The sequence below is a fragment of the Anolis sagrei genome, chromosome 4, assembly GCF_037176765.1.
Source record: "Anolis sagrei isolate rAnoSag1 chromosome 4, rAnoSag1.mat, whole genome shotgun sequence".
Classification (NCBI taxonomy): domain Eukaryota; kingdom Metazoa; phylum Chordata; class Lepidosauria; order Squamata; family Dactyloidae; genus Anolis; species Anolis sagrei.
In genome coordinates, this window is record NC_090024.1 from 169,882,315 (window position 1) to 169,907,793 (window position 25,479).

The 25,479-nt window shown below is 37.5% G+C and overlaps 1 protein-coding gene and 1 long non-coding RNA gene across 10 annotated transcripts in view; one reads left to right on the plus strand and one right to left on the minus strand.

The window, feature by feature from the left end:
• The window catches only part of DAB1 (DAB adaptor protein 1), a 787,489-nt gene that overhangs the window by 114,117 nt on the left and 647,893 nt on the right, over window positions 1–25,479 (plus strand). The window lies entirely within an intron of this gene.
• The window catches only part of LOC137096829 (uncharacterized), a 29,062-nt gene continuing 19,186 nt past the window's right edge, over window positions 15,604–25,479 (minus strand). The window contains exons 3-4 of one of the 2 annotated variants that reach the window (XR_010909756.1): window positions 24,414–24,507; window positions 15,604–15,668 (exon numbers count right to left, since the gene is read on the minus strand). This is a non-coding gene — a long non-coding RNA (uncharacterized lncRNA). Of the gene's footprint in view, window positions 15,669–24,287; window positions 24,508–25,479 lie in introns of those variants that run through there. The other variant, XR_010909755.1, reaches the window with a different exon arrangement.

Sequence of the window (25,479 nt, forward strand, 5' to 3'; positions counted from 1 at the left end):
CTACTAAGCTGAATAAATTGAAGAATGCAGCCCTTTAAAATAATAGCTTAATGGCTTTTCAGGCATTTTTTCAGAGACTCTGTGGACTTTTTAGTTACATTGCACTTCTGTAACAAACTATAAAGTGATTGCATCACATTTTATAAAGGCTCAAATTCCATATAGCTGGGTTTTCTTTTTGTTATTTTCCTTGTCCGCATGTGAAGCAGTAGCAGGAGTTTCAACATCATATTGAATGAACGAAGTCTGACCTTGTGTATAGAAACAATACTAATTTGTTTGATGCCTTCATCTACAAAAAGTTAACAAACAGAAGAAATGAAAACGACTCAGAAAATTAGAAGTAGAAGTGGCAGTCCAGCATCCCTTCATATGTTGTCAGAGTGCCAATTGTAGCCAGCCAAGCCACGGTGAGGGTTGTTAGAAGCTGCAGGAGAGGTACATCAAGGGAACATTTAATTCCTCTCTCAATTTAGAATATTACTCTATGATACCTTAGAAATGATGCCCTATATGTTGGAGCAAAAGCTTGGAAAGCTTTGGTGAATCTAGAGGATAGTTTTCTATTGGAGCTGTACAAAGATGGAAAAATCCATCTGGGGTAATCAGATATACAATTCTGGTTATGAAAAACTAAGGTTTCAAAACCATTGCAGGGGAGACAAAGAACCATTTCTTAAATATGTAACTACGAGACTTAGTGGTGGTATTCCTTTGTGTTCTTTAAAATGTGAACTAACACTCCTGGATGTATTTCAGTATCTTGGGTTGTCTTTTTAAGGAATAAAATGGTAAAAGAAATGTGTAAGGGAGAACCCCTTGGTTATTTGATAGTGCAGGTTTCATTCTAACTCACGAAGAGGCTCTGTGTGTATACAATAGTAGATACATAATCTATGTTCAGATATAGTACCACTGCCTAAACATATAAAATATGGGTATATGGCAGGTGGAATGCAACTTCTCTGAAAATAGGTTCTCAAGTCTGAGAACCTCACCCAGTTCTCAGACTTAGGGAGGAAATACCTACTGAAAGATAATCTTCTATGTCAGGCTTCAGCTTTGGTTTATTGGCTCACCTCCAGTCCATTACAGTATCCAGGCATTGGTCCAGCAATTGCAAAGGCCAAGATGACTCAGATGAGAAGAAGTAGAGATGGGTATTACCAGAATATTGGTGGCAACCAGCCCCAAAACCTCTAATGACTTCATCCATTCGCTATATAGATGAAGTCATGGTGAACAGCATGGGAAATAGAATTGAATTATGAATAGCTATGGGATTGAGCAGGATTCCCCCAGTGCAATGCAGCTAGGAGCAGAACTACAGTAATTCATTGGCTGTAATCTTTCTGGTGTATCTCTACAGAGAATTTTGCCCTATGCACAACATTCAGGAAATATATCACAAAATTGTAGATGTGTGTACATAGAGATATACTAATGCATATCTGTTTGTTAGTTGCATGTTCCATTTTACGTTTAGTTGTGCAACATTACTATTAAATATGGGGATTTCACAGCATTATCAGTGTGCAATTTCTCATGTGGGCATATGCTACACAGTGCAGGAATCCATCCCAGGGATATTATTCAGTGGATACTGTGATCAATGGTATCAAAAGCAAATAAGGATCAAGAGCACATTTCTGATGCCCAGATTTGAACAAAAGATGCTACTTCCCAAAGATGGCATTAACTATGCTACAATTGAAATTAGTAGCTTGTGTAGACTAACTTCTTTCTACATGTGTCTCCATGGCTAGCATTGCTCCTGAGATAGCAACCATAACCGTGTTTCATTCATTGTATAAACACACTGAAAGATAGTAGCAGCCTGATTGCTTACTATGTGCATGGACAGAATAGTGCCGGGACATTTTGTCTCTTATCACAGCTTCTTCAAGGGTGAGAGGCACATTTTTGCATTGAAAATAAGTTACAGAGTGTGTTGAGGTTAATATGTTGTTCTCTTTAGCTGTAAATGGTGGAAGAGCATAATGTACACTCTTATTCATGTGTGTGTGTGTGTGTGCATTGTTACAGTTAACAAATGGCTTCTCTTTTTGGCAACTGAAAATTGGGAGTCTGAAATATCTAATCAACTACTCATAATGGATTAAACACATAATAAATCCACACAACTTACAACAACTTATGATGGAATCGTTTAGTGCTCTGTTGAAGTTCCATATGAAATGCTCACACAAGTCCAAGCTTTTTGGATATATGAGAGCTTGGATACCTGAGGTGGGGTTTTGTAAAACATGATGTTGTGGGATGAGCAAGTTCATGTTTCCCTTTACCAAGAGGGAAAGGAAAACTCTGCAGGCAGGGAAGAATTTCTCAGCATTTCATAAATTCTTTTCATAAATCTCTCTGTGTTTTCACTCTTTTGGGAGGATGGATGTACAAGGCAATGCACAGAAGATTGCTCACTGCCCTTATAAAGCCTTTAGCAAATGATTTAACTGTACATCACAAACTTTCAGCCTTCAATAAATCTCATTTGAGAACTCAGTATAGGATCTGACTGTCATGCCATTTATTTGATGTCAAGAAGACCCTTGATGCAAGAGCGTCACCAAATGTTTTAAATGTTTGATACTGAACTTGATACAAATGACCGTACCAGTAGGAATTACATCAGTGATGTTAAATCACCAAATGTCACTCAAAATTTAGGAATTAAAAAGCTGCTATAGTATTTTTCCCTTGGGAGCATGACTTTAGAACTGAAGAACCCCTGACTCAAATAGTTCAGTTTTCAATTGACACAGCTGTCTCAATGAGAGCTTATATTAAGGCTTACTGTTAAGTAGTGGCAGCAATGTATCTGATGGCCTAAATCCAGCTGTTAGTTGTTAATGTATTGGGGTCCCTTTCAAACAGCTGAATAAAACCCCACATTTTCTGCTTTGAACTGGAATGAATGGCAGTGTGGACTCAGATATCCCAGTTCAAAGCAGATATTGTGGGATTTTCTGCCTTGATATTCTGGGTTATATGACTGTGTGGAAGGGCCTTGAGGGCTCTTCCACACAGCCTTATATCCCAGAATATCAAGGCAGGACATCTCACATTATCTGAGTGTGGACTCAGATAACCCAGTTCAAAGCAGATATTGTGGAATGTTCTGCCTTAATATACTGTGTGGATGGGTCATGAGTCCACACTGCCATATATTCCAGTTCAAAGCAGATGAGGTGGGATTTTATTCAGCTGTATGGAAGGGGCCTAAGATTTAGGGCAGCTGATAAACCTAAACAAAGATTACTCCTAACTTCAGTATCTAAATTGCTCAGGTGTTTTTGCTATGATTGATTGTAAGTTTGGGCTCTGTTGTTATCTCCTTCTTATCCATTTTCCTCTGTGAATCTATACTAGAGGTCAAGCATTTATAGCTTTTGAAAAATTCTGAAGAATTGTGACTTGATCACAGTAGAAATTGTGCTCTGTCTTGGACAATACAAAGTACGAAAGCTTAGTGGGAGAAGCTACTTGGCATTTAGATGGTCCCAGATTTAATCAATCCCTGATATGGTTGAGGACAGAGGGAGAGCTTTGCCTGAGATTTTATGACAGTAGACAACAACAGTGAACCAGTTTGAATGCTATGAAATAAAAAAGCTTTGTTGTTTATCAGTCTACAAAAGAACCTGGCCTTCACAGTGAAGGAACAGCTTTCATTTCATATTAGTGCTGTTATGACTGCTTGCGGGGAACTGAAGTATAAACTTATCTTGAACTTTGAATATATCGCTAGAACTCAAAGGAAAATTAACTGCAAACAATACTTTACTGATAATAGTCAGTAAAGTGAAGGCAGTAAGACTGCACTACAATTGAAATGATTCAGTCAAGGAAGCCGTGTCCCTGACCTGTAGGACCTGGACTTATCCATTAGTCTGCCATCAGCTGAAAATGACTCGATAGCATACATCAACTATAGCAAGAAAATGTAGCCTCAACTAGCTTTCTTACTTTTTTCTCAACTAAATGCCACATCCTATCTGATACCACTTATACAAATGCCAGTTTTCAGTGGTTCCAGTATCCCTTGGTTAGAATTTGAATTTTGAGTTTACTCATGCTGTTATTGCAATTTTTTCATCCCATGTAGTGACTGAATTCCTGCTAGTGCTCTGTCGATTCAGTCGGTTAAATGCATCCTGTTTATGTTTGTTAAGGATTTGGAAGCTTTTAGCTGTTTTAACAAGGTCAGCTGCTATGGTTATACTGTACTGCACCAAGAAAGGACAAAATGGTAAAAAAGGAAATGGACACCATGCCAAAAAAGATGTTAAAGTGGATTTGGTGTATCTTCACAGGCTTCTTGCCTTTGGGGAGAATTGCAATGCTGTGGAATGCTTTTCTCTTCTCACCAGGACAAAGATAAAGCTAGAGTGGAATAAGATATCTCTTTTTCAGAAACAGCACACATGTCATATCACCTTGCATAGCATCATAAATGTGCTAAGGAAAGAACAGAGTAAACAGCGCAAAATGTGTTACACCCCCCCCCCCCTTGGGCAGTCTCGTGTGCATACAAAAAGCTTTGCAAAACTTTATGACATTTCCCTTAAGCTGAGCCAGAGAATTCTGTGCCATACAACACATTTCCCTCTATTGGTCTCGATCATTTTTTTTTGTTTGAAATTAATTATGAAGGTCAACATAATGCATAGTTCAACAGTGGGAATGAACAGTAAGAAAGAGTATAAGAAATATTCTGACCAGAGGCTTGTCTCCTCCAATTTTAGACTGTGAAGTGAACTGGAGCTTGGTAGAGAAAGAAAAAAAATCTTTAAATGTAACAAAAGCTTCTTAGCCAAAGGCTATCTATAGTAAGATTTGATTCACATCTACAAATGTCATGTCCTCTGACTTCAGTAAATAAAAATAGAGATGTTCTTAAGGGGCAAAGGGCACAGTCTTAGTGGATGATGGTGGACCAACACAATCCAGATAACAAAACAGGCACTAAAAATACAAGCGAGTGGATGGCTGCATATAACAAAGGCATTGACAAAAGTAATTCATCATGATCATATCATAAACATATATGGCCTGTATTACATGTATATCTTTGTTATATTTGCACATCTTTGGAACACTGCAACAAAATTCATGTCCAGAAAGCTTAAAGAAAACACCACTCCTATCCCAGCTAATAGTGTTACACGATGGGATGTAGAAAGGAAAGAAAGGTTGGAAAATCAGGATATATGAAGACAGGGTTTTCCCTGGGAATGAATTGTAGTAGGCTGTTTGGCATTTTACAGCAGGGGTTATTGGAGTAGACCTGGCATTATTCTTTATTCATCCGAGCTGAAATTAATGGCAATAGGAGTCCAATATCTGAAAGGCCACAAGTATCTTTATGTGTTGTTAACATTATTGTGTATCATTTAAAGAAAAGTAGGAGGTACATGATTAATTCTTCTTCTAAGAATTCATGGTGTAAAAACATGCACATATTTCCATTTAAACCAGGAATGGAAAAAGTTGAACCCATATGCAGTGTGTAGCTCTTCGACCTCACATTTTTTTTTAAAAAAAATGTGATTTTTGTTTCTTTTTCATTTGAAAACTGTTCTAGAAGATCCCCATCCATGTGCACAACAGTTGACAAAACATCTCACAACTTTCTCCAATATCTCAATTTTCGTTGGAGGTGTGTTTCATGGGTGCATCAAAATGGTGTCAGGAATGCCACAATCAAACCACCTTTTTGAGAAGGAATCTGAAGAAAACAGATATTTTGGTTTGCTGAGTGGGGTTTGGTGATAGAGGGAACACAGGATAGAAATTCAGCCCTAGATGCCTACCCCTGAAATAAACTATGTTTACTCTACATTTTTAGGAACTATGCTTGTCCCAGACATCACATCTTTTATACACATAGATTATAGCTTTTATGCACATAGGAACATATATGAGCATAGCTTGCTGTTGTGATCTTGTTCCTACTAATTCAATGATCATTTGCATTTACTGAATGTGCTTATATGTGGAAACATCACAAAACACTATTACATTTCCTGAGAATGTTTCCTGGGAACAGATACCTAGACTTGTTTCCTAATCAGAGGTTCATCTCCAGAGAAACTATGTGGAAGACATTGGTCTTCGACGTAATGTCCCTGTGTGTAGACACTCACATAATCCCTTTAAAAGGTCAAGCAGCAAGTACAAAACATGACATTTGGAGCAGTACTCATTTCTTTTTTCTTTTCATTCCTTGGCAGGATAAAATGTTCATTGTGCATGGTGAAAAGGGGGGAAGAAAAAGAATCTGGGCTTCAGTAATATCGAGGCTGTTGTCAAGCTCACTTAATTGAAGTTGCCATTTGTCAGCCTCTGTTTTATTCTAGAAGGACATGCTTTTTCTCCATGGAATCTTGCTCATATCTTTTTCTGTTTTGCAGCAGAACTGTTGCCAATAAAAATGTGAAGAGTCTGCAAATGTCATGCTCACACTAATTCACTGATGAATACTGAAACGTTTTGAACTGGTGAACTCTGGTTAAAATTAATTGATTTTTTTCTCTTCTTTTCTTTGGAACAATAACTTGATGGAAGCCATTCTGACAGTGGAAACAGAAAGGCAGGGGTAAAATGAGCAAAGGGAAACAATTCTCATTTTGATTATTTTTTTAAAGTTAGGGCCAATTCACAAGAGCCCTTTTCCACCATGAGAACACCCATTACATGATTGCCTTATGGCAAAAATCCATTATCTTCACGTTATCTTATTTTTGATGTGTTTTCAGCCCTGGTCAACATGAGAATGTTATCATTTAGTATCACGAAGAAAATACTACACTGTGTTCCAACATGGACTGTATTGGAAATGGCTATAGTAATTAATATGGCACATTATCAGAGTGTATACATTTTGAGGACTGTTTCACATCGTTTTCAATAAAGTCCTATCACTAAAAAGGTTTTAGAATGGAGTCTTGAGTCAAATTAAATTATATATATCTATGAATTTATATTCTGCCTTTCTCTCAAAGTGAGACGCAACATTGTCAAGTACATTCTATTCTATATATATATTTGTCATTTTTTGTATCTAAATACAAAATTAAACTCTTATTTTGCTAAGGCGGTTTCGTTCATTAATTTCGTAATTCGTTATTAATTCGTATTTAGATTAGCTTACGATCCAATATTGAGACATGCAGGAATAGTGTGAGGAGTAAATTAGATTCAAAACAATTTTTTCAATTTATTTCGTAATTATTTTGTAATTATTTCATAATTATTTTGTAATTATTTCGTAATTATTTTGGCATGTCTGGTGCAAGTTTTATAGTTGTTGTTTGTTTTATCACACTAACAGTCAACAACAGAGGGAGAGGGAAGCTTCGGAAGTTCCCCCTGTCCCATTTGGAGGGGTTTTTTTTTAGCATATTGCGCAATCGCGTCCGCCATTAACGAATCGATTCGTAATTATACGAAATTTCGTATATTTCGAAATTTTTAAAAGGAAAATTTCAGAATTATTTAAAAAAACGAAACGTAAGGGCCCCCTAAAAACAAAACGAGTTTAGAACCAAATTTTTCCGTGGTTACCCAAGCCTACTAGTTATCATCCAGAGTTTCAACTGCTTAGATCCTTTAAAATCTTTAGATTGACTTCCATGATGTTGTCTGTGGCCCCTTTCACACTGCCCTATATCCTAGGATCTGATCCCAGATTATCTGCTTTGTTGTTGTTTATTCACTCAGTCACTTTCGACTCTTCATGACCTCATGGACCAGCCCATGCCAGAGCTCCCTGTAGGCTGTCACCACTCCCAACTCCTTCAGAGTCAAGCCAGTCATTTCAAGGATACCATCCATCCACCTTGCCTTGGTCAGTTCCTCTTCCTCCCTTTCCCCCCAGCATCATTGTCTTCTCTAAGCTTTCCTGTTTTCTCATTATGTGGTCAAAGTACTTCATCTTTGTCTCTAATATCCTTCCCTCCAATGAGCATTAGGGCTTTATTTCCTGAAGTATGGACTGGTTGGATCTTCTTGCAGTCCAAGGCATTCTCAGAATTTTCCTCCAACACCACAGTTCAAAAGCATATATTTTCCTTCGCTGAGCCTTCCTTATAATCCAGGTCTCACATCTGTAGGTTACTACAGGGAATACCGTTGCTTTAACTATGCGGATCTTCGTTGCCAGTGTGATGTCTCTACTCTTCACTATTTTATCCAGATTGGTTATTGCTCTCCCCCCAAGAAGTAAATGTGTTCTGATTTTGTGGCTGCTTTAAACTGAATTATATGAGTCTCCACTGCCAGATAATCTGGGATAAGCAGATAATCAGGGATCAGATCCTGGGATATAGGGGTAGTGTGGAAGGGGGCCAATGTGTCTGGATTTGTGCCATGTCTCTCGTACAGATCATTTATAAAAAATACTGAATAACAAAGAGCCTTCTGCATGTTCGGTCCTCTTCTGTGGGTCAATGTGATGCAAGCTATTGCAGACTGCGCATGAAGCTGAATACATTTTATACCCTTCCTCTCCAATTTCTTGATATCTTTCCAGTGCTGCTATGCAGTAACTCTTTGTGCCTCTGCAGTGCCAGGAGTCATAAATTAAGACAGAGTCCTGTAGACTTTTTCATTAGATTTCCAGGACAGTTTCTTAGGACTGTTTGTTTACATGGTGATCTTGACAGTTCTTCCATTTTGCCTGGTTTCAAAATATAAACCTTTAATATAGCACAGACAGATTACTGAAAAATAGTTTGAAGTAATTTACAGCCTAGAATTTACAGTTGAGGCTGAAAGCATTTTTCCCCAGAGCTGACTTTTCTGAAATTGCATGATCTTGGTTTTTACCAAAGTAAATTTTGGGCTCCTTCCCTTATCAGACATGTCCATAAATACAGATAAAATAATGCTAGAAGCTTGGAATGAAAGATTAATTTTTCAAGGATTTTGAAAACAAAATAGGAACAGTCCTTTTAGACCTACAGGAATAACAAGTCATAGATTTCCTCTTCTTGCTAAACATATTTTCAGGGCTCTGCAATTTTTTTTTGAGAATTTGCTCAATTATGCTCTCACAAGTAAGTTTAAATGCTGTGTTTAGACTATTTGTATACATCTGAAGATATCACCTGGCATTCACTATGCACATATAAATGTGATACTGTTATATATACAAATATTAGTATTTTCTGATACAGATATTTTCCAAGAAAAAGAGCACAGGCAAATGCGGCTACCATAACCTTATGTTTATTACCATGGGATGATCATCACTACACAATTATGGCAGTTAAAATGGAAGCAAACTGCTGCAATTCTAATGTGAATGGTACCCATGTCAATAGGAACAAGAAAACAGATAATGTCAATGGAATAACAGTTTTTCTAGGGATGTTGTAGAAACTTTAAGCAGCGCTTATCCTCATTGCATATTTGTGTTTACTGTTTAAATAAACCTAAGGGATTCTTAGAGGTATTTATCACAGTGGCAAATTTATTTAGCAAAATCCAGCTGCTAAATAAATCAGTAACTGGGTTGTTGTAGGTTTTTTCGGGCTATATGGCCATGGTCTAGAGGCATTTTCTCCTGACGTTTTGCCTGCATCTATGGCAAGCATCCTCAGAGGTAGTGAGGTCTGTTGGAACTAGGAAAAGGGGTGTATATATCTATGGAATGACCAGGGTGGGACAAAGGACTCTTGTCTGCTGGAGCTAGATGTGAATGTTTCAACTGAACACCTTGATTAGCATATAATGGCTTGACAGTGCCTAGAGCAAACTTTTGTTGAGAAGTGATTCGATGTCCTTGTTTGTTTCCTCTCTGTTGTTGTGCTGTTGTAATTTTAGAGTCTTTTAATACTGGTAGCCAGATTTTGTTCATTTTCATGGTTTCCTCCTTTCTGTTGTAATTGTCCGCATGTTTCTGTATTTCAGTGGCTTCTCTGTGTAGTCTGACATGATGGTTGTGAGAGTGGTCCAGCATTTCTGTGTTCTCAAATAAAATGCTGTGTCCAGGTTGGTTCATCAGGTGCTCTGCTATGGCTGATTTCTCTGGTTGAAGCAGTCTTCAGTGCCTTTCATGTTCATTAGCCTCCTTCCAAAAGGACCTGAAGACCTCTTAAATCACTAACTGCATGATGCATTTTACAACCTAAATTCTAAAGGATCCGTCAGTGTGTGTGCCACTAGACTTTACATTAGATATTGGCCTAACTGATCCTAAATAATCTTTCAGACTATTTTTAGGAACAGATGAGATAGATTTTAAAAACACATTCTGCAGCATGTTGCAAAATGGTATGACTGAAATGCTGTGACTCCTAAAGCATTATCCTGATATTGCTCAGTTACAGATTGTCTCAACATCCCATAAAACTCCTTCTTGAAATTATCTGTTCAGGTTCTCCTGAAGGAAAACATGAAGTTAGGTCCCATACCTATGAAATAAAATTTTAAACCATGGTGCAGGAATCTTACTCTTAATGGTGGTGACAAAACCAATGGTTTAGGATGATTTAAGATGAACATTTCAAACTGGGTCTGGAATAAGAATAATAAATTATTATTATTTGTATACTGCTCTATCTCCCCAAGGGGACTCGGGGCAGTTTCCAGCACAGGTCAAACATTGCAATTACAGGCATAAAATAATACACGTAATCATTATAAACAAAAACATAATACTACAAAACAGCCATACATATTTAAAATTATAAACCAGTTCAGTGCTAATTCCATTGGGCAAGTTCAGTTTGCTATGGCCAAGATTCGAGTGTGGGCCTCAATAAATATGGAAGGGCTGGGCTAATATAATGAGGTTAACTAGGGCCAGGGGAGTGGATAAAGTATAAGCATGATCCTGCATGATGGTCAGGGTGGGACCTGGAGCTATTTATTTCCAAGGCCTGATGCACAGATATGAGAGGGCTGGGCCAATGGGAAACATCAGGCCGGGGAAGTGGGTAAAGTGCAGAATACGACCTTAACTAATGGTCAGGGTAATGCTTGGGGCTATTCTTTTCCAGGGCCTGCTGAATAGCTATAATAGAGCTAGGCAGGGTCAAGATCAATGAGGTAGCAGAGGGCCAGGGAAGTGAGTAGAGTACAGAGCAGGAACCTAACTGTTGGCTGGGGTAGGACCTGAGGCTAATCTTTATCAAAAACCTGCTGGAACCACCAGGTCTTTAGGTCCTTTTGGAAGGAGGCTAATGACGGAGCTTGTCTTAGCTCTCTGGGGAGGGTGTTCCAAAGGGGGGGGGCACCAACAAGAAGGAAAGAGATGAGTAAGATGAATTGAGATTGGTGAGTGGCAATACTGAACAATATTTTTACCTGTAACAGACAACACCTGCCTGAGAGACAAATGTGGGAAAATTGACTCTTTTAAACCAGCTGAGAATCTGAGAATCTGAGAATGAGCATAATCACAACTGGAGATTATGCTCTTGGCAAACATGTATTCACCTTCTATATTTCTGGGTTCTACAATCTAATTAAACTACATATCTTGGCTCTGTATCTGAGAGTATTTCTGTACAACAGGACGCATACACATTCATAGATATATACATTATTCTTGAGTATGCATTATTCCCTCACAAAAGTTGAAGACACCTAGGCATTTCTAAAGAGATGAGAAAACCTTACTGCTGTTGGGAAGGATTTCAATAGAAGCTATCAATTTTCACTTTCTTAGATGTGAAAGTGCTAGGACCAGGGTCATCTACTCAGATATTCAGGCCAACCTGAGTTTATGTAGTTCCGTTTCTCATATTTAAAAAAACGGGAAACTACCACTTTTGTCCTACTACGTTCACATTCACATCATTTATGTTTAGCTACACAAGCTGATTGTCTGGGAAATGCTACTTCCCAGTTGAGCATTACTTCTCCTTGGTTTCTTTTGATATTCAACACATCACCTCCACCATGAAGATTCTGTATTGCTTACTTGGAAGCTGTTCAAGCCATTATTCTAACCCACCAGGTGCAAAGTCATCTGTTGTCATCAAGGAAGAGATGCATACCATACTGGTTCCTAGCAGTTTCCAGCAGAAGGTTTTGTTTAGTTGATTTCCACCTCCTCTTTTTTTTAATGTTGAAGAAGGATGAAAGTTTATTATCCAAAGCATAGCACACTCTCTTCATTTAAGGTGTCATAGAGTCCAATCTAATTGACAGCAATACAATCTGTTTTAATACTTGGATTAGTGAGGGCCTTTGTCTCCCATTTATGACCGATAAAAGGATTTGTGCCTTTATAAACTCTCAGGATCACAGAACAGAGATAGTTTTCACTGTATAAACAAATGACACATATTCTGCACTCTTTCACTCTTACATCAAACATAATCAATTTTAGCTAACAGCTTTAGCGGCTTCCTTCCAAAACTTCTTGCTGTTTCTTTTATGTTTCCTGAAGGCTAGCAAAGTGCAATGGTGCATTTACTAGGAATGTTTTGCCAAACTGATGATTGATGTGTTTTAGCAGCACAGTGTCGCAAAGACCTCCTCAAATATGGACACTTTTGATGATGCCATACTAGCAGCATACTACTGGTATTATTAATAGTTTATATGGCTACTATCCTACCTGGGTAGAGTAATTGTTAACAGAAAACAGTAATTACTGCTAATAACTTGCCAAAATTTAATATTCTGTAGTACAGGGGTAGGGAAAGTGTGGTACTAAAGCTGTACGGGGCCCTACTAGACTGGTTTTACAGTTCCTAGGCCATGGTTTTTCTAACAAAAAGTTTATCATCTGTAAACCAACAAAACCAGGAATTCACTTTAAAATAAGTCACACCTACTAATCACAGTTTAACATTGTCCCCAAAATTAGACACCTGGACCTTTATGTTCTTTCAAGTTGATTCTGACTTACGACCTCATCATATAGGGCTAGAATCAGTGGCAAATGCCAATCTAGCCCTGGTTAACCATGGAGCCAGCTAGCTTTCATCAGACAAGGTCATGCTGGGCCTGTGGGCGAAGGAGGTGGGGGGGGGGGGGGGACCGGCATGCCACTGAAGCAACACAGGAGACTTCTTGTGTTGTCATTGATTTTCATGGGGGGGGGGGTATCCACACACTTTATATGCACACCTCATTTGCCCTTATGGGATCAGCTGTTGGAGGAGCCCAGTGATGCAGGGCATGGGGCAGTGGCTTCCCCACACCCATGGCAAAGCGGAGCAATATGAGGAAGTCATATGACGAGGTCATTATAATGACTCTATTGTAGGGTTTAATTTTTAAGATTTATATTTAAGAAACTGTAGGGTTCCATGTCTGAGAAGAAGTTGAACCCTGATTATTCAGCATTCACAATTTATACTGTTATACTACATTGGCTGTCAAAACATTTGGCTGCTTCAGTACATCCTCTCCTTTATTTTGGACTCTGGAGGATCTTGGAAGCAGAAAATTGTCTTCTGGACCCATCATGTTTTTCCAAGTTTGTTGCATTCAGTGACAGAACATCTCTATCAGTAAAGAGGCTTGCATTCCAAAGGAACAATACTGTTTACACAGACTTGGAATAATTTGCTTTGGAACTATAAGTCACAGGTACATGATGTTGCACTCAAAAACAATAACAAGCTCTGGATATAGCCAAACACATTCCATTACAATTTCTCATATTGAATCTTTTAGACAAGGTCATGTCAACTATCAGTATTTCCTTGCTACCTTAATGAGTGGATCAATGGGCCCTTTGATTTCTCCTTTTGTAATCTTGATGGGGAAAGAAGGAAGAAACTCAACACAGGGAGTGTGAGATACCCACAAGTGGCCATTAATACCAGAGGCTAAGTGAAAGCTAGCAGCCAGTTTTCAATCTTTCTGGGTATCCCTGGAAAGATGAGGGTGAGAATACTATTTCTAGGATTATGTTTGTACCCAAACCAAGCATCCTCTGACTGCAAATTCCAAGTATGCCTAAGGACCTCTTCACATGGCCATTTTGGGATGTGTCATTGTGCCAGCAATCACTGGCAAAAGGGAAGGCATGTGGGGCGGCTCTTGATGCCCTGTGCACCCTCCCTTCTCCCCTATCACATGGTGGGAATGGGACAGGGTGCTTGGCACCCTGTCCCAATCAAATGGGAGAAAGGGCAGCAACATGCATTGCCCCCCCCCCCCACCCATTCCCCCATCATATGAGGAAAAGGGGAGGAAAGTCTGAATAGCTCTGTTGGAGCTACTCAAACTACACTGTTGTCCCCATAATGGTTATGGAAGCACTTTTCAGGGCTTCCACCCCACTTTGGGAGGAATGTGGATGCGGCCTGCCATGTGTCATGTGATGGCACATGGTAGGCCTCATCCTTGCTATGCAACAAAGCATCAAGACAGGGCAAAAATGCTTCATGTGAAGAGGTGGTAAGATAAGCTCTTTTTTCTGATGACTGAAATGTTACTCTCCTTTAAAAGGCTACTGCTTTATTCCTATGTTGCTGAATGTTAGTAGACCACAATTTTTAGATTTCTTGAGCTCTGCCCATGTTAGCTGACATTATGCATCATCTGAGGATCCAAGTTTTGGATCTTCAGCTTTTGAACAGTACTTCTCAAACTTTGCTCCTTTAGATAGGAAGCCCATGCAGCTTGCCTAATAGTGAAGGACCAGAAATCTAAAACACTTGGAATATCAAAGATTGAGAAATTATAGAGAAATATCGGACAGAAGTATGTACAAGTAGATCCAGCTGGAATTTCCTTCCAATGAAAAGCAATGCCAATATAGGGATACAGGTCTTCTTCATTTTTAATGACACAGAAATAAATGTGTACAACTCAAAATGTGTGTTGGGGGGATCCACAAACACACAGTTGCCCAAACTTGTCCAGGTTGTCAAAGCATAATAAAATGCATATACAAATATACAAAATTTCACAAATCCTGCTCACCATAATGCCTTACAACCTGAATTAAAACAAAGATATGAGGGAAACACAAATAAGATTCAGAAATGTAACATCAAGAGTATTTTTTTAAAAAAAATGTATGTATGTAAGGATGAATTTCATATCAAGTAGAGCTATCCAGTCTGCCCATCTGTTAAGAATGCAATAGCTGTATGGTTTTGCATCAGCAGAAGGAAGCACTAGTTGACCCTTAAGGTTCATCTGAATGCCATAATTCTATAATATTATGATACTAACTGAGGTTAAATGGAAACAGTGACCAAGCACACTTCCATTAAGAGAATTACTCTGCTGGGGGAAGTACAGTCAGACACTGTACTATATTTGACTTCATTTGCCTTCTTCACGGATGATAAATTAGCTGTGTATTCGTATGGGTTGATTTTGTTTCTCTTAATGAATTGAAAGCAAAGACCTGAGCATCATTTTGTCCAGAAGGTTTTAAACAGTGAACCATTTGTGCCACTTTGAAAGGCATTCATGCTTTGTCGTTTTTCAGGTGATGATTTATTGCAAAGAGCGATAGGTGACAAGGGACATTTTCCCCCACTACAAATCCAGTCCTGAATGGCAAGGTGCCTGGCACTTAATTTCCAATGAGTCTGATATCAACAACAACAACAATGGAAGGAGAAACAGAACTTCTTGTTGGCAATTTTCCTGAAACTGCTGGCATCCCAGGGTGAGAATCCATCACGTTCCCACTGTTGCACCAGATGTCCAACTATAGAAACCTAGGAAAACAAAGTTAGGTAAGGCACCATGTAAGATAATTTCAGGTGTTTGTTTAACAGTTGGAGAATTCCTTCTGGTGATAGCTTAAAAGTGCCCATTTTTCCACCAGAGTTGTCATCTTCAGATTCCTTGGGTAGTAGAGGTATCTCTAGATTGATATTGACACTGTTGCTGCTTTGGGAATTAAAATAATAGGCATAGTCTGATCTCTACCACTAACCCATTCATTTGGTCTGCCAGATTCTATTTCAGACGCCTGATTATTGAACCAGCATCCTAAACAGGATTTCTAGTTAACTGTTCCCTCACAGGGCTCTACTGGAAAACTCTAATGAATATTAATACCATGACAATTGTGCATTCATATCTATATACAAATGATTATTTATCACTAGCTTTGTGACAAGATTGGGCGTTGGAGTCCCATAGTGCATGTGATTCAAATGTAGTTCTCCCACAAGGTAGCAAGAAATGAGAGGTTTACTAGGTACCCTATAAATAATGTATCTAATTGAAAATTCATTCGTAAATTATTGTGAGTTACACACTTCTCAGTGATGCAGAAAGAAACCCAAGGGAGTGCAGCATTTCTGCTGCTGCATCCCCGGAGGTTGTAAAGATACACCATAGACCTCTGCATTGACATCCCCTTTTGTTGGACTTCCTGTTATACATTTAAAGGTTAGCATGAACCTGAAAGGTAGAAATCTATCTGAGAATAGTGACCAAAGGGAGCTTGAAAAACAATCTCAGGAGATAGGATACAAATGGTATACTTCCATTTCAGCATAAATTAAATTAAAAATGCATACTGAAAACAATGCTAAATCATATGCCTTCTCCCCCACCCCACCCCCTTCTCCCACACACACATTTGCAGGTTTATTGGTTTTATTTTGTCTTGTCTGGGAAACACATTGACCTCTTCTCCTACATAAATTATGTTTCTTAGATGATTTTGGTGAGATTTCAGAACTGCATTTCTCTCTAAGCACTAATAACACTATGCAACAAAACAAAATTATGATCCTGATTTGAAAGTGTTATTTCCTGTTTAACTGTGTGGTACTTACTCTGAAAATAGTTATATTTCTAAAACTTTGTTTTTGTGGCTGCCACAAACTATGCTGAATTGGTTGAGACTCCATGAGATAGTCATTGAAAAACTATAGCAAAATGTGCTGCAGGATATCCCCCAAAAACAAAGATTTTGCAGTTTAATAAACCTTTTCCATGTTTTTATAATATAACCAATTAAGAAATGACATTTATACCCCAAGAATAAATAAAAAAACCTAACATGTTATATAGTGTAATCAGTGGGATAATATAGGGTTGGGTGAAGGTCAGGGACAGCTCAACCCATTACACAAAGTAAGCATTCGCAGTATAGTTGATTTTGCCCAGGGGCACTCTTGAGGTGCTCTTGGGTGAAAATAGACCTTGACATATGTGAGTTGTAGTTACTGGGATGTATAGTTCACCTAAAATCAAAGAGCATTCTGAACTCCACCAATGATGGAATTGAACCAAATATGGCACACAGAACTCCCATGACGAACAGAAAATATATATCAGTGATTGGTTGGGGGGGGGGGGGGGCAAAATACTGTTTGCTTACCGTTGAAAATTACCTAGGGCCGCCTCTGGCGAAAGTACTGGGGAAAAACAGGTTTCCCAAAAGTTGGAAAACCACTTCAAACAGAATAATAGAAGAATGAGACTCTTGCATCCTTTCTACAATATTTGAATGTCCCTATGTGTTGCAGAGAAAATCTAGAATTTTAAAAAAAATTGTGCAAACTCCTTTCTGCCCTTCCTTCTTCTGTTTTCTGGGCTGAAAAAAGGTTTCCTGGGCAAAATTCATATTTTTGTGCCATAATAGGACTTTTGTCTCTGAACAATGCATTTTATTGTTGAGGATTTTCATTCACAGTGGAGAGATATTTTTTTAAGCAGAGCCATGGACAACTGGGATTTTTTTTCATGTCAGGAGCGACTGGAGAAACAAGTTGCTTCTGATGTAAGAGAATTGGCCATCTGCAAAGACGTTGCCCAGAGCACGCCCAGATGTTTGATGTTTTACCATCCTTGTCGGAGATTTCTCTCATGTCCCCACATGGGGAGGTGGAGCTGATAGAAGGAACTCATCCATGCTCTCCCTGGATTTGAACCTATGACCTGTCAGTTTTCAGTCCTGCTAGCACTAAGGGTTTAACCCATTGCTCCACCGTCAGCTCCAGGATAACTGGGATTCCCATCACACATGAAATTTGAAAATTGTATCCATCTCTACACAGGGAAAAGAAAATGAAGTCAATTGACTAAACTCTGAATCATTGGTTTTGAGAACACTTTAAAGATGGGGACAGACTATAAACAGACAAAACATCAGTGTGTCATCTGATGGGCTCCATTGGTACCAGTTTATTAAGTGTTTAGAAATGTGGAGAAAAAGGCATGTGCTCTGGGGATAAAATTGAGATGGAATGAAGCAGAAAATTATAGAATGGAAAAAAAAAGGAAAACCTAGAAGCAGACTTAGATCAAATTTTGAAATTGAAAATTAGAGAAGGGGAAAGGAATTGGGGGATTTATATATTAAAATTAGAAAAAAATACAATACGAAAATACTTTGTTTGAGGTATGGAAAGACGAATTAAACTAACAATGAGACTGAGAATGAGACTGAGAATGGGATAAGAGCAAGTATGGAAACAAAACATTTAAGGATTAAGGAAACACAATGTAAAATATTGACAAAATGGTATTGAACCAAACACCAACTGGCCCACATTACAAAAATATCTCTTTTTTTTGGCATAAATGTGAGGGAATTGGAGGGTTTATCCATAAGTAGTGGGACTGTGAAAAGTTACAGAATTTCTATAAAAAGATTAAGGATGAGATGGAAAAATTACTAGGAAGAAGATTTGAACTAAAAAAAACCCCAACAATTTCATACCCAACAAATTGTAGGCAATGGGAGGAATAAAGGCCAGATTGAAATTGTGAAATATATGATTGCATCTACCAAAGCAACAGTTGCCTTAAGATGGAAAGATGAAAGGAAATGGGAATTTTTTTAAAAAATGGACTGAATATTTATCAGAGTATATGCTCCAAGACTTCATAACCGAAAGGAGAACAAAATATATGAATGGTCATCCAAAGAAAGAACTGATAGCCAGAAAGAAAGGGAAAGAAAACTATAAGGAACTCAACCAAAAAATCTTCATGATCAAACAAATAATATAAAACATTGAGTAGACTCATAACTGTTCCTGGAGGGGGGGAGGGGAGGGAGGAAGAGGGAGGGGGAAATTGATAGGTACAAGTAATAGATGTATAGAATTGTAAAGGAATGTAATCAATAGAATGTGTCATATGTAATAATAATAATAATAATAATAATAATAATAATAATAATAATAATAATAAATCATTGTATGTATGAAATTGTTACAACATTACAAATTACATCTAACCAATTTTTTTTTTAAAAAAGAGGGGGAACTGGAGTCCCTAGTGTGGATGACTAGAGAATTCTCTATAGCAAAGATTTCTAAGTGATTCTACAAATCCAGGATTCCAATAGATGATAGTTGAAATGGTATCAAAGTTCTATAATGGTTGAATATAAATGCATTAATTTTTAGGTGTATTCATAATCAGGAATGGCATGTTGAGGGGTGTTTGTTCTATGCACTGCTTTAGTGCCTGGGCATTCTAAAATGTATAGTTAGAGTAAACAAGCCATCTTATTTACTAAAATTACAATTGCTATCAAAAAGACCATGTATCAAAATATAGTACTTGGTATACAAGACTCATGAGGTACTGTGGGCCAGAGCACAGGCCAATTATACATAGAAGTTTGAACATAAAGTGTGGGAAAGTTATCTGGTCATAATGTTGCCAATAATTTGTACATTGCCCACTAATTTATATCAAAAGACAAGGTCCATTGTAGCAGCAGGGGCAAAAATTCAAAGAATGTGGACATATTTGAGCGTTTCCTATAGAAAACAAATGCAAGTATGCCCTCTCATTTGTAAATGTCTGGAAAGCAATAGAAGCCAAAAAGAAATCTTATTTTGATGAAGTTTTGCTTACCCATGCACAGTTAGTCTTGTATTATTACACATAGCTCTATGCATGAGTAGCCAATGGTATCCTACTGAACACTCTCGGTCCTGTGAAATTCAGGTGAATTATGATACTGTGGGTTCATCTTTGTAGTGAGCAAACATTAATGCTTTGAATGAATTGACTCTCTGATGACTTGGAAAAGGAGGAAGGGGAGTTACTGAAACATGGAAAACATTAGTGAATGATCAAATGGCATCACAAATGAGTTTAAGGTACCACTGAATTTAAACTTTGAGCTCAATGAATGACAGTCAACAGTGGTGCTGGAGGTTGCTGAAAGCTTTCTTTATATACAACATTTATTATTGCTGGAGTTAAATAAAGCCAAGCAAGCACCTATGATATAGCTTGTTATTCTTCTTTTTGTAAATTGATTTTTATTGACATAATATAGAATTACATGTAAAGTGGGGGAATATTGTGAAGAAGATAGAAAAGTAGGAAAAGAGCTGGGATGTAAAATTACAAGTTGTGTATATCTATATCTATATATGAAAAAAACAGAAAAAAGAAAAAAAAAGAAACTCACTAGTCTCTGTAATGAAAAATGAGTAAGGTCCAGAAGAATTTGGGGGGGGGGGGGAGAGAAGAGAAGGGGGAAAAGGTAGAACTTCCATCTATTCTTTGAAGATCTTTTGCAAACTTTTACAACTATAATGTTAAGAGTAGCTTCCTTTTTTTAGTTCTTTTCTTACAACATTTTATTCCATTCAAAAGATGATCTCTATTTTCCGTTGTTTAAAATAGTTTTTTTTTACTAAGTCCCAGTTTGTACACTTCTTTGGAATTCCTTCGTTTGGCGATAACCAATAAGTTAATTCTTCCATATTCATTATTTCCAATATTTTATTTTGCCAGTGTTCTCTTTGAAGTATTTCCTTTTGTCTCCAAGTCTTAGCATACACAATTCGGGCTGCAGTGGATAGGTAATTGAAGATTATGTCCATATATTTATCTCCTTCAAATCAAGTATTCCGAGCAGAAAGAACTCTGGTTCCTTTTTTATCTGTACTTTTAGAATCTTTTGTATGTTGTTGTGTATCATGTTCCAAAATTCTGTGGCTTTTGGGCAGGACCACCAAGTATGGAAGAAAGATCCTATTTGCTGTTCGCATTTCCAACATTTATTAGAGGCATTTTTATAAAATTTGAAATTTTTGGGAATGTAATAGACCATCTCTGAATCATTTTAAGTAATTTTTCTTTTAGGTTGTAGAAATAGGTATATTTAATTTTTTGATTCCAGATTTTCTCCCATTGGTTCAGTTGTATTTGATGGCCTACATTTTGTGCCCACTTAATCATAGATTCTGTTATCAGTTCTGTTTCTGTAGTCCATTCTAAAAAGTTTTTGATAGATTTTTGTAATTGTTTTGTTGGGTTGTTGTAGGTTTTTCAGGGCTATAAGGCCATGTTCTGGAGGCAATTTTTCTCTTGACGTTTCGCCTGCATCTATGGCAAGCATCCTCAGAGGTAGTGAGGTCTGTTGGAAGTAGGAAAAAATGGGTTTATATATCTGTGGAATGACCAGGGTGAGACAAAGGACTTTTGTCTGCTGGGGCTAGGTGTGAATGTTTCAGCTGATCACCTTGATTAGCATTCAGTGGCTTGGAAGTGCCTGGGGGGAATCTTTTGTTGAGAGTGATTTTATGTGCCTGTTTGTTTCCCCTCTGTTGTTTTGCTGTTGTAATTTTTGAGTTTTTTAATACTGGTAGCCAGATTTCGTTCATTTTCATGGTTTCTTCCTTTCTGTTGAAATTGTCCACATGCTTGTGGATTTCAATGGCTTCTCTGTGTAGTCTGACATGGTGGTTGTGAGAGTGGTCCAGCACTTCTGTGTTCTCAAATAATATGCTGTGTCCAGGTTGGTTCTCAGTTCTAGTTTTCCCTGTCTTGCCTCTAGCTTGCTGCTGGAAGCCTCCAATTTTTCAAATTTAGCCTGTAATGAACCTTGTTGTCGTTCTAATTTTTGCTTATCTTTTTTAATCTCATTGATATCTTGTTGTAGTGAGGTGTAATTTTTTTTCATTTCAGCTAACTCTTCCTTGATCTCTTTTTTTCATTTCTAACATTTGTTCCTGAATTTTATTTTGGTTCTCTTGGGAAACTTTTTTTTGGACAGTCTTATTATTTCTCTCATTATGTCTTTCATACTTGGGTTGTCCGGAAGTGATTGCCTTCTTTGCAACAATTTTGGTTCATCTTTCTCCAATTTTGTCTTAGGTGTTGCCATTTTATGATTTGGAAGATTGTGGTCAGCTAGGTATTTAATTAATCTGATATATGGATATTGTATGAATTGATAATATATATAGCTTTGAGTTACATATATGTATATGTATGTGTGTGTGTGTGTGTATAATTCTTAATTAATTAAATATTTGTCAGACTTTGAATTAATTAATTTGTAAGTCACTATTGATTTTGTATGACTATATATTTGTGTTTATTGGTTAATGAGTTTGTTGTTATGTAATTTAAAGATCTTGAATTAATCATTTTTCTTATTTATTTGTATATTTATGAGGCTTTGCACAAATTAAGTTATGGCTCACCATTTTTTCCAATTCCTTATATAATTATTAAGAATTTTGATGAGATAATGCACATGAAATATGTTGCACACTTGCAAATACTATGGGGACTTTAATTATTATTCATTATGGATAATACACAGAACACAATTTCTGCACATACTAACATTACTGTACTCATTAAATTAGGGGAGCAACATATAGGTGATGCAATTACAATGTCATTGTTTTTCTTCCCTGTCATGCTATTTTGCCATTTTTGCCAGATTGAGAAGTTTGTGGAACTTAGAAAGGAAAGATAATGTATTATATACCTTTATGGTGGTCAATAAAGATCATTTAGAATGGGGCAGGGGACTTGTGGTGAATATGGCTTCTTTCCAACCCCCCCCCCCCCCCCAATAAAAACTTTAAAAGAAACAAGATCACAATGTTTTATGTTTCCTTTCCCCCTTTTTGTTTGTGCAACATTCAAGTCATTTTGTAGTGATCCAAGGAGAGTTAAAATAAGAAGTGCAGGCATTGTTTTGGGACTAGAGCATCACCATGCAGGGCCAACTTTTATACAGCTCCACTAAAATGAATGAAGGTCACAGGAACAGAACTCATTGGGATACAGCTTGCCTCTTGAGAGTATTCATGCTATCTCTGAAAAATCAGATCCATTATCAGTCATTACTTTCTACTCTCACTGAAAGGTTTATCACTGGATAAAGAGAGTGATACTACATTCCCTACAACTAATAGATACCCTTTTAATGCAGAGACATTTCTATTCAGGCAGTTCTTCAGTCACTACATCCCTGTTATATTCAAAGAGTTTGAAATCGATATGCTGGAGTTTTTAGTGTTTCACTGCTTGTTAATCATTAGCATGACATTTTAAAGCTATTTCTATTTAGATTTTAACAGTTTTAATTATTGAATTCGGAGAAACTGAGAGAGACTGAGGACCCATCTGCACAAGCACTATAATCCATCTTGAAGTCAGCTTAAGATCAGGGTATCTATAAACCATTCACTCCCAATGGATCCTGCTGGAAATCATGTGTGTTTTTAAAAACTCACCAAAATTCCAGATCACATCATAAAATGCATTGAACTTGATCACTAATAATCTGTGCTGTATTCCAAAGCAGAGGATGCCTTCGAAAAGTTTGTCACAAAAGGGTTAAAGCTGCAGGAGTTACAGACAGTACCTGGATAAACAGCTCAGAGGGAAAGCAAAGAAACATCTCCCCTGGAAAGAAAAGAGCAGTATTCCTATAGGGATGAATTGTTCCCTATTGCCTGGATCTTCTGCAGACAAATGCTGTTTTCAAGCAGCACATTTCATAACAGAGCTAACAATCATTGTAGCTTTGTGGACTCTGTATCATTTATTTGGGGGGGGGGGGGGACGACCCCTGTATTCTTGCTGAAATCACTGATAGTTAGAAGCTGTTTTGAGCATTCTAACTTGTTACACAAATTTCATCAACTCATCATGCAAAACACAGAATGCAGAGTTAGGCAAATAAAATTACATCCAGCACTTGGGAGATGTGAGTCCCATGGAGCCCATTTCTTTTAGGGTACAGACATAGAAGGTTACAGAAGATGCAAGAAGACAAGGCAAGGTTTTACACACCAAATACACAGACATCCAGTTGTTTTTGTCTTCCCTTCCCTCATAGATAATTTATTTAACTCAGGATTAATATAATATTATACACCCCCCCCATTCATAGTACCTATGGATTTCCTTATCCATTTTAAAAATATGTTCTCTGTAGGCATTTATTGACCCCCCCCCCCCCCCCCAGTGATTCTATGGTCAACCTACAACCCAGGTGTATTATAGCATTGCTCTGGAGGGCCTAGAAATGCCCAGAAAAGTATTCTATCTAGGCATTCCTAGGTTCTCTAGCTCTGCAATACACTTGGGACAGAAGTCATTTGACACAGTGAAAATAATAGGGTTCCCTATTCATGATTTCAGATATCCAAGGAGGTGGTGAAGAGTTATTGGAATGCATCCCCCATTGATAAAAGTGATACAGAGGAGATAGCTGTTACCAGGCTGGTTTCATTCTCAGGGTTGAAGAGTTGAATGGTCCTTTTTTTCTTCTCTACAGTCTTCTTTCTGAAGGGCTGTCCAGTGCAACCGTGACTGAAATGTAAAGAATAAACTGAACAAAGTTTTGAAGTTACCCATCACAGTTAGTTCATGTATTAACAGGTAGAAATCACTATCAGCTAGCAAATATACAGGTTGTCTCATCAAAGTGTTTGTCACTTTAAAATTTTTAGAAGCAGGCTAGATTATCTATATTTTGAATGTGAATACTTATTTCTAAATTTTGGCCTATACATATGAATTAGCACCTTTGGATTTAATTAAAACAGATGTTACCTTTTGTGGCAATCTGTCAGTAGCCACCCAACATAGATTATAGTAGATAGGAACAAGTAGAAAGATTGTGTTCCAGAGTTCTCAACAAAGATGCACAGTCCACAGATTTAGCCATTTACATCTTTTTCTAAAGAAAAATGTGATACTGCAATTTTATAAGAAGTACATAATTTTAGTACAAATTATAAAGAAACCTGAGAATACTATGAATTTTGGTATCTTGAGGGAAGGCAGTCCTTGAACCAAAATCCAGTGGGGCCAACTGCAAATTAGGAATAATCCTGAATTAGAAAAAAAAAAAACAACCTTTGTCTTGTAGTATGTGTAACAAATTATACTTTATGGTAAGTCTCAGTCAGTGCACAGACCTTTTAAATGTTCTTTGTAGTGATATAATAACATCATTGTATGCTCATCATTGAAGATGGCATATCACGTGCCAACATTACTTCTTCTCATTACTAAATTTCCATTTTAAAAAACATGTTCAGCAAAAGAGGTGAAATGATTTAATACATCAAAATGCATCTAGCCATCTCTAAATTTTTCTTTAGTGAGCAGTCTGCATGAGTAGCATATAGTAAAGAGCTGTGCACTACTAATGTAATGTGAACACATACATATTGAGTAGTATTCTTCCATTGCATACATTATTAAAATGAAGTTATTTCTATTCATTACCTCTATTTTATCATGCTGCAATTAGCTGTGTGGCAGGATAGTTATGCA